The sequence below is a fragment of the Callithrix jacchus genome, chromosome 11, assembly GCF_049354715.1.
Source record: "Callithrix jacchus isolate 240 chromosome 11, calJac240_pri, whole genome shotgun sequence".
Taxonomy (NCBI): Eukaryota; Metazoa; Chordata; class Mammalia; order Primates; family Cebidae; genus Callithrix; species Callithrix jacchus.
The window spans coordinates 108505107-108515796 of NC_133512.1; positions in this window are offsets into that span (position 1 = coordinate 108505107).

A 10690-nucleotide genomic window follows, 5' to 3' on the forward strand; every position below is an offset into this window, starting at 1 on the left:
CCCCATCTCTACAAAAAATTTAAAAATTACCTGGGCATGGTGGCATGTGCCAGTAGTCACAGCTACTCAAAAGGCTAAGACTGGAGAATTGCTTGAGCCAAGGAGTTGGAGGCTGCAGTGAGCTATGATCATGTCACTGCACCCCTGACTGGGCTACAGGGTGATGTCCCATCTCTGAAAAAAAAAAAAAAAAAAAAAGTGAATAGGTAAAAGGGACAGAGGTGAAATTTTGAGTGATTTGAGACTCTTGCAGTCCCTGAATACATAGAACTGTGTTTCTGGGCTACTTGAAGCATCAGCAATAGTGTTTCTAGTACTTGCCAGATTTCAAGTATTCATAACTTGACTCCCTAAGTGACAAGTTGGGAACAGTACAGAGCCAAGTTCAAGTCACATACCCTGTACTGTGCCTCCTGCAAATGTGGGGAGAGAAGAGGGAGGTACTAGAGGAATTGAGGCTCCACTCATTCATTTAGTTGCTCTAAGTACCAGAGGACTCGTTTCAGAGAAGGGGAGTAGAAACACCTGCAACTGTGCCCTCCTCCAGAGCATCTCTGGGACGCATGGAGCCTGCGCTAGCGTGAACAGGAAAGGTTGCTCGGCAGTTTCCCTGGCGTGCCGACTTGTCTCCCCCTCCTTTGTCAAGGTCCATGTTTTCCTGGCTCTCCCTGCACACTCATTCCAAGACTATGAGCGTTCATGCACGAAAATGTGCAGAGCAAATTGAGGCCACCTGTGGCGTCAATATTGCAACTTAAACTTGACAATCATAGTTTGCTGGTCTCAAACAGGCACTTAAATCTCAGTATGGGTATACGGTTTAACAATCGACCCCGCCCTTCTATTTGTCAGTTATGTTTCTATCCTTCAATAGCTGCACTGTTTTCTAATGTGCTGTAGAGTTTTTGAAATAATTTATGCAAGTATTTGGTTTCCATGTTTACAGTTTATACAGCTTTCCTAGCATTTTAAATGGAAATGTCAATAAATGCTATGAATTGGTGTCAAAGTGATATTTTCTGTTGATTTCCTTTGCAACATGATCGTTTTCTTGTTTGTAAAATGTGAGACATTGGATGAGATGATCTTTCCGTTCTCTAATTTTGTGTCTCTGGTGAGAACATCTAGTACTTTTGTTACTGGTGGAGGGTGTCCAGGTTCTTGGCGTCTTGAACGAAGAATTGGACAAAACTCACAAAGCGAGGAAAGAATGAAGAAATATGTAGAAAATGAAAATTCACCCCACAGTGTGGAAGCGGGCCTGAGCATAGGGGCTCAAGGGCCCCATTACAGAATTTGTGGGGGTTTAAACACTCTCTAGGGGTTTCCATTGGTTACTTGGTGTATTGGTGTACGCCCTGTGTAAATGAAGAGGATTAAGTAAAGTCACGCGGTCATTTACTCGGCCTATACCCTGTGGAGAAGATCTGTCCTGTCATAGCTGAAGGGTGACTCGGCCTTACGTTCTGTATCTCCAGACCCCATTTTCCTGACTCACTTTCATCATCCACAGAATTCAATTGAAGGTATTCTATTCGGTGTGTGGAATTTGCAGACTTGTTTTCACTCTTGTTTGCCTTTCTACTCCGTTTAATTTGATGGCTACCCCCTTAGCAAATGGATGGATCCCCTAAGAGCAGATTCAGCTTAGAATTAAAAGATTAGTACCATACAATTTAGAAAGAGGAGAAGACCAAAGTCCACACAGACTTGGAAGGGAATAGGGTAAACCTGGAGTTGTTTACAAAACCCAAGACAATAAGAATCCCTTGAAACTTAGAAATGGTGATGGGCATCGTGATTCATACCTGTCATTCCAGCACTCTGGGAGGCCGAGGTGAGTGGATCACTTGAGGCCAGGAGTTTGAGACCAGCCTGGCCAACATGGCGAAACCCCATCTCTAATAAAAGTACAAAAAAAAGAAATTAGCTGTGCGTGGTGGTGGGCACCTTTAATCCCAGCTACTTGGGAGGCTGAGGCAGGAGAATTGCTTGAACCCAGGAGGCGGAGGTTGCAGGGCGCCAAGATTGTGCCACTGCACTCCAGCCTGGGCAACAAAGTGCAACTCTGTCTCAAAACAAAACAAAACCCAAAAACGGAACTCAGAAAAGGAAAGGAACTCAAAACACAGTGGAATATAAACAACGAAATGACGCAGAATCCCGGATAGGATCTTGGAATGACAGCAGTTACAAAAGAGAACTTTAGTGGGGAAACGTGAAACCCAAATAAAGTCTATAGTTAACAGTATTGTGCAAAGATCAATGCATTGGTTTTGCTAACTTTATTATGGTTATTGAGATTTTAATGTTAGAGGAACCTATGTAAAAACGTATCCTGAAACCCTCTAAATCACTTTTGCATCTTTTTTTCTAAATCTAAAAGTATTTAAAATTATAAACATGAGCTGGGTGTGGTGGTTTATGCCTCTAATCCCAGCACTTTGGGAGGCTGAGGCGAGTGGATTACAAGATCAGGAGTTCAAGACCAACCTGGTCAACTTGGTGAAACCCCCTCTCTACTAAAATTACAAAAATTAGCCCGGCGTGGTGGCACATGCCTGTAATCCCAGCTACTCAAGAGGCTGAGGCAGGAGAATCACTTGAAACCCAGGAGGCGGAGGTTGCATCACGCCACTGCATTCCGGCCTGGGTGACAGAGCGAGACTCCATCTCAAAAAAAAATCACCAATTATTATATATATTTATATAAACAGGAATCTGGCACAGATGAAAGGCCACAGACCTTCTGCAGAGGCTAATATAATCCTGGCCTGTGCGTCCACAACCCAGTGACTGCAGCACTTCTCAGGGCAAGCTGCTAACTTTGAAACCACAGTTAACAATTGCAAGTCTTGGCAGAAAATAAGCCTTCAAGAAGGAGAGCTCATGGGATCAACCAAAAGGATAATTTAAATCTAAAAATTCAAGAAAATAGGCCAGTATGAAAGAGATAAATAATGTTGGATGTTTAAAGAGGTTAAAGAGAACAAAGAACAGGATATTACATAAAGGTCTAAGCAAATTTGCCAAAACCAAAAATAAGTTCTCAGAAGAAAAGGACTCTTTTTTTGTTTTGTTTTTTTGAGTAAGAGTCTTGCCCTGTTCCCCAGGCTGAAGTGCAGTGATGCAATCTCAGCTCACTGCAACCTCTGCCTCCCAGGTTCAAGCTATTCTCATGCCTCAGCCTCCCAAATAGATGGGACTACAGGTGTACACCACCACACCTGGCTAATTTTTGTATTTTAGGTAGAGTCAGGGTTTCACCATGTTGGTGGGCTGGTGTCTATCTCAGCTCACTGCCACCTCTGCCTCCCGGGTTCAAACAATTCTCCTGCCTCAGCCTCCCAAGTAACTGGGATTACAGGTGCCCGCCACCACTCCCAGCTAATTTTTGTATTTTTAGTAGAGATGGGGTTTCACCATGTTGGTGGGCTGATCTCGAACTCCTAGTCTCAAGCAGTCCACCCACCTCAGCCTCCCAAAGTGTTGGGATTGCAGGCGTGAGTCACACTGCACCCGGCCAGAAAAGAAATCTTTAAAAAACACAATACACACAATGGTCAGATATTTTAATATTTTACACATAGCTGAAGAAATAATTATAACAGTTTTAATTAACTTTATATTATGTTTTAACCTAACTTTAGATGGAAAACAACAAAAATAGTGGAAACTAACTGGTAGAACTTATTACCCTACAAGATTTTATATGGTCCAAATGGAAATGCAAATGATAGAAGAGCAAGGAGTTTCTAGAAACAGCTAAGACTTACAAGAAAGGGCAGGCTGGTCCCACACTCACACCCTGAACCCTGAGTTTAAATGAATATAGCTGGGCATGATGGCTCACGCCTGTAATCCCAGCACTTTGGGAGGCTGAGGCAGGTGGATCACCTGAGGTTGGGAGTTCAAGACCAGCCTGAGCAATATGGAGAAACCCTGTCTCTACTAAAAATACAAAATTAGCCGGGTGTGGTGGCATATGCCTGTAATCCCAGCTACTTGGGAGGCTGAGGCAGGAGAATGGCTTGAACCTGGGAGGCAGAGGTTGCAGTGAGTACAGTAGTGCAGAATGCAATACTATTCTGTTTTTTGAAAAAGTATACAAAGTGATTGTGCCAATGCACCCCAGCCTGGGCAACAAGGGTGAAACCCCGTCTCAAATAAACAAATAAATAAGTATGGATTTGAGCCATAATTGGCATTTCTTGTCTCTCTCTCTCCTCTTCCTCTTTGCAGCTGCCAAGCAGAGCTTAAAGTATAAAGAAAAGAATAATAAGAACAGAGCTCCTTTTGTTCAGCTTCTGAGTTAGGTAATTAATGAGAAATTCTCATTGGATGATGCCCTATTAAGTAACTTGCTTCCTCTACAGAACTGTTGCACTTTCCTTGCCACGCCCATCCTGGAATAAATGGAGGTGGGTAAGTTTGATTTCTCTACTGCTAAAGACTTGAAAAATTATAGCCACAAACCTAGTTAAACCACATTTGTGTAGCTGAATTATTATTTGTTGTACTTGTGCCAAAGTGTAGCTTTACAGAAGTGTAAAACACAGAACCTATTTGGAAAACTCGGGAAGTTGTTTCTGAGTGCCTGGAAGTTGTTTCTTGTTCCATCAGTATCTTGAAAATATGCATTAGTTTAAGTCCAGATATACATTGGAGATACTGCAGATTTGGTTCCAGACCACTGCAGTAAAGCAAATCATGAACTTTGTGATTTTACACTGTATACAGAAGCTTTATGTACACTATGCTGTAGCTTATTAGGTATGCAATACTAAGGTTTTTTTAAAAAGTGCACATGCTGTAATTTAAAAATACTTTGTTGTTGAAAATGCTAACAATTCTCTGAGCCTTTAGCAAGTCATAATCTTTTTGCCAGTGGAGCGTCTTGCCTCCCTGTGGATGGCTGCTGACTGATCAGGTTGGTGGTTGATGAAGGTTGGGGTGGCTGTGACAATTTCTTAAAATGCACGACTTCTTAAAATGCACAATTTCTTAAGATAAACTTTGTCACATCAGTGGTGTTGAAAATAGATGTTGGAAATAGATGCTTGGTGCCACAAAGAAAAATTAGTACTGAGACAAAGGATCTTTCAGCAACGCCATTTTTACTTCCTGGCCTGCAGGAAGGGTACTGTCACTAGCCATCTTGCCATGAGAGTACAATGAATAAAGAAACACACACGAATTTGTCTCTTACGCATTTGGGGTTGTCCTCACTGCTGTGTCTGATCTCTGTTGGTTGGAGCCAGACCTCACAATCTAAACTAAAACAACTTAAAACTTTTCTAAACAAGTAAAAGCAATGGAGAGCCGGGACGTGCCTGTGGGCACATCCAGCACAGATATCTTGGCTAAAGTACAAGGACATAGAATGAACTACTTACCTGTAAGCACGGCATGTCTAACAGCTCCATAGGACAGGGCTTAACAAAGTTATTAACATACTTATTCTCTAACAAGAAAGGAAACTTTAAAAAGGAATGTTTCTACTTCCCACAAATGGCTTCTTTCTTGATGGAAGGTTTCTCTGCGGCATGTGATGCTGTTTGATAGCATTTGACCCACAGAACTTCCTCCAAAATTGGAGTCAGTCCTCCCAAGCTCTGCCAAATGCTTTATCAACCAGGCTTATGGGATATTCTACATCTTCTGCATCCTTTGTTGTCATTTCAACGATGTTCACAGCATCTTCATCAGGACTAGATTCCAACTCAACAAAAACCACTGTCTTTCTTTATTCATTCATAAGAACTCCGCAACTGTTCAGGTTTGAGCATGAGATTGGAGCAATTCAGTCACATCTGTGGACTCCACTGCTCATGCTCTTGCTAATTCTACCCCATCTGCAGTGACTTCCTCCACCAAAGTCCTGAACTCCTCATCCATGAGGACTGGAATCAATTCTTCTAAACCCCTATTAATGTTGATATTGTGACCTCCTCCCATGAATTGTGAATGTTCTTAATGGCAACTAGAGTCAGGAATCATTTCCAGAAGGGTTTCAATTGACTTTGCCCAGATCTATCAGGGGAATCACTATCTATAGCAGGTATAGCCTTATGAAATGTATTTTTTTTTTTGAGACAGGGTCTCATTCTGTCACCCAAGCTGGAGTGCAGTGGTGTGATTGGTACTTACTGCAACCTCCAGCTCCCAGGCTCAAGCAATCCTCCCACCTCAGCCTTCCCAGCAGCTGGAACTACAGGAGCGTGCAACCACACCCAGCTAATTTTTTTGGAATTAGTGTAGAGACGGGGTTTTCCCGTGTTGCCCAGGCTGGTCTCAAACTTTTGAGCTCAAGCAATCCAGCTGCCTCGGCTTCCCAAAGTGTTGGGATTACAGGAATGAACCACTGTGTCTGGCCCGAAATGTATTTCCTAATAAGACTTGAAAGTCAAAATGACTCCTTGATTCCTGGGCTACAGAATGGATATTGTGTTACATATGAAAACAACATTAATCTCTTTGTACATCTCCATCAGAGCTCTTGGGTGACTAGTAGCACTGTCTATGAGCAGTAATACTTTAAAAGGATCTTTTTTCTTGAGCAGTAGGTCTCGACAGTAGGCTTAAAATATTCTTTAAACCATGCTATAAGAGATGTGCTGTCATCCAGACTTTGTTGTTCCATTTATAGAGCACAGGCAGAGCAGATGTAGCATAATTCTTAAGGGCCACAGGATTTTCAGAATACTCAGTGAGCACTGGCTTCAACTTGAACTCACCAGCTGCATTCTCCCCTAACAAGAGAGTCAGCCTGTCCTTTGAAGCTTTGAAGCCAGACATTGACTGCTCCTTCTCCTCTCTTGCTATGAAAGTACTAGATGGCATCTTCTTCAGTGGAAGGCTGTTTAGCTACACTGAAAATCTGTTCTTTATAGATTTCATCTTCATCAGTTTTCTTAATTAGAGGTTATGGTGAACTCGCTGCAGCTTCTAAATCAGCACTTGCTGCTTTACTTTTATGCACTTTTATGTTATAGAGACAGTTTCTTTCCTTAAACCTCATGAACCAACCTCTGCTAGCTTCAACCTTTTCTTCTTCAGCTTCCTCACCTCTCTCAGCCTTCATAGAATTGAAGAGAGTTAGAGCTTTGCTCTGGATTGGGCTTTGGCTGAAAGGAATGTTGTGGCCAGATTGATCTTCTATTCAGACCACTCAGACTTTCTCCATATGAGCAATAGGCTGTTCCACTTTCTCATCCTTTGTGTGTGCACTGAGGCAGTCCTTTTCATCCCGTTCAAGAACTTTTTCTTTACATTCATAACTTGGCCATCTATTTGGCACAAGAGGCCCAAGTTTGGGCCTGTCTCAGCTTTTGACATGTCTTCCTCACCAAGCTTAATCATTTCTAGCTTTTGCTTTAGAATGAAGGACATAGGACTCTTCCTTTCACGTGAGCACTTAGAGGCCATTGTAGGGCTGTTAACTGGCCTAATTTGAATATTGTTGTGTCTCAGGAATAGGGAGGCCCCAAAAGACGGAGAGAGATGGGGGAATGGCCAGTTAGTAGAGCAGTGAGAACACACGCAAAGTTTATCAATTCAGTTCATTGTCTTATATGGGTGAGGTTTGTGGTTACAAATGATTACAGTAGTAATATCAAAGATCACTCGTAAGAGGTCACCATGACAGATGTAATAATAATGAAAAAGTTGGAAATGTTGCAAGATTACCAAAATGTGGCACAGAGACCCAGGAGCATGTGCTGTTGAAAAAATGGCGCCAATGTGCTCTACAGGGCTGCCACAAATCTTCAATTTGTAAAAAAAGTGTAATGTCTGTCCAGAAATCTTCAATTTGTAGAAAACTACAATATCTATGAAGTGCATTGAAGCAAAGTACAATAGAATGAGGCGTGCATATGTGTACCTAAAGATACAGATTTATATATTTTTTTCTGTGTAACATTTCTTTGGATAGATCTACCATAATTGTTCCCCTAATGTTAAACATATGGTTGTTTTTAATGTTTTGCTATTATAAATAATGGTGTGCTATCTCTGTATCTCTGTATAAATTGTCTAGGTCTCATACTATTTCTTTTTTTTTTTTAGACAGAGTTTCCCTCTTGTTGCCCAGGCTGGAGTGCAATGGTGCAGTCTTGGCTCACCACAACCTCCACCTCCTGGGTTTAAGCAATTCTCCTGCATCAGCCTCCCGAGTAGCTGGGATTGCAGGCATGTACCACCATGCCCAGCTAATTTTGTATTTTCAGTAGAGACGGAGTTTCTCCATGTTGGTCAGTGTGGTCTCAAACTCCTGACCTCAGGTGATCCGCAGGCCTTGGCCTCCCAAAGTGCTGGGATTATAGGCATGAGCCATGGTGCCTGGCCAGTGTCATATTATTTCTTTAGAATAAATTCCTGGAGGTAAATTACTGAAGCAGATGGCCTGAATAGATTGAAAGGATTTTATTCCAAAATATCAATTATATTTCAGAAATCCTGGTTAAACTTATTTCCCTAAAAAAATATATATATCCCTAATGTTCATGTTTGACAATACATCTAATTGTACCTTTACCAGCTTTAGGACTACATGCATATACTTTTTAGCATTTTATAATTTGGCCAATTAAAAAATTCTAATGAGTTTTCATAGTTATCATTTGTAGCTGTATAATATCCCAAGTAATACTATTTTTGCCATTACCTTATTATTTGATATTTAATTTCTTTTCCCAATATATTACATGATCTAGAATAGCAAATTATTAGAAACAACTATTATTTTTCCAGATTATCTCCCTAGCTTTTAGCTTTTTTTTTCCTTTGAATTATTTTTCTATTAGGCAAATTATTAAAATTAGGTCATAAGATGTGCACAGTTTCAGTATATAGGATTTTAAGAGACTCCTTTATAATGTGTTGACTATCATTCACTGGTTACCAAATAGAGACAGACCATCTTTCTTGAGGTGTGGCTAAATGTGTGTGTGTGTGTGTGTGTGTGTGTGTGTGAGAGAGAGAGAGAGAGAGAGAGAGCGCGCGCGCGAGAGAGAGAGAGAGAGTGAGTCAGAGAGAGAGAGACACACACAGAGAGAGAAGAGAAGATGGAACTTGACTTCTAATGTTACTTTCAACTCAGATTCTGTGACTCACTGTATTGTCCCAGTATCTAAAGCAGTCTTGCGGATGAGGGTTTAAAGCAGAGAATTTCTAGCCTGGAGAGGATCAGCTACTTTAAAAAATATCCATGCTGAGCTGCTTAACCTGATGTGACTTTGACCAACTCCTATTATCTCCTTGGGTTTCATGGAAAGCCATAGATACAAGTAAAAAATAAATTATGTGACCAACATGAAATGTTCAGCTGAACATCTCTGGGTAAAAAATTAAAATGTCATCACCGTTAGATAATCATTAAGGTCTGATTTGCCTTACATGCAAATTCATCCCATCATGCAGATCTTATGCAAATGACCCCTGGCCAGCACCCCCTCACCTACCTCCCCACCCCAGGGCTTTTCAAAGGGAGTCACCTGCCCTTGCCCTCAGGAAGTTGGGAGGTGAGAGGTTTGTTTGCGCCTGTGATTTGGCTGTCTTTCATGTGGTCTTCATCCAGAGATGGATTGGAAAGCTGCCATCCCTGGAAGCAGACTGCAGATGCTGGGAGACTATGGGAGGTTTCATTTGTCTCTGGGAAAATTTAGCTGTTACAGTGATGTATCAAGTCTATGAAAACTATTTTTAATGGTTAAGTCATTTTAAAGATCTGGGCGTGGTGGCTCACACCTGTAATCCCAGCACTTTGGGAGGCTGGGGCTGGAATGTCATTTGGCTGCATGTCATATCTTTTTCCAGAATAGATGAGAATGGTTTTCTTAAGAGTAAATGAGCCACTTCTAATTGATTGTGATTCTACAAAGGGACTTGATAAATGAATTTAGGCGTTAAAGTTTGCTCTTAGTACGTAAGATACAGAAATTATCCTTCTACAAGTACGTTTTGTTGTTGTTGTTTTAAATATAAGGGATTTGATGCATAAATATCACCCTTTTCTAGAGTGGGTACTAAGATTCTGAGATGCTCTTAACAGTTTTTTTTTTTTTAAATAGACTCTATATTTAGAGCAGTTTTAGGTTCACAGCAGAACTGAGCAGAAAGTACAGAGTTCTCATCTATCCCCTGTTGCCAAGGCACAGCTCCTCACTGTCCACACCCCCCACCAGCCTGGCACATTTGTCGCAGCTGATGAGCCTGCATTGCCACATTAGTATCATCCACAGTCCAGAGTTTGCATTAGAGTTCACTCTTGGTGCTGTATGTGTGGGTTTGGGCAAATGTAGGACATGTACCCCGCATTATAATATCTGAGTAGTTCTGCTGCCCTAGAAATCCTCTGTGCTCTGCTTATTCATCCCTCCCTCCCCACAAACCCCTGGTAGCCACTGATCTTTTTACTGACTCCATAGTTTTTCCTTTTCCAGGATGTCTTAGAGTTGGAATCATTCAGTATGGAGGCTTTGCAGATTGACTTTTGTTCACTCAGTAATATGCAAATAAATATCCTCCATGTCTTTTTTTTTGAGACTGAGTCTCATTCTATTACTCATGCTAGAGTCCAGGGGTACAAACGCAGCTCACTGCAGCCTCAACCTCCCAGGCTGAAGGGATCCTCCTGCCTCAGCCTCCTGAGTAGCTGGGACTGCAGGCATGACTATGGGCATGTACC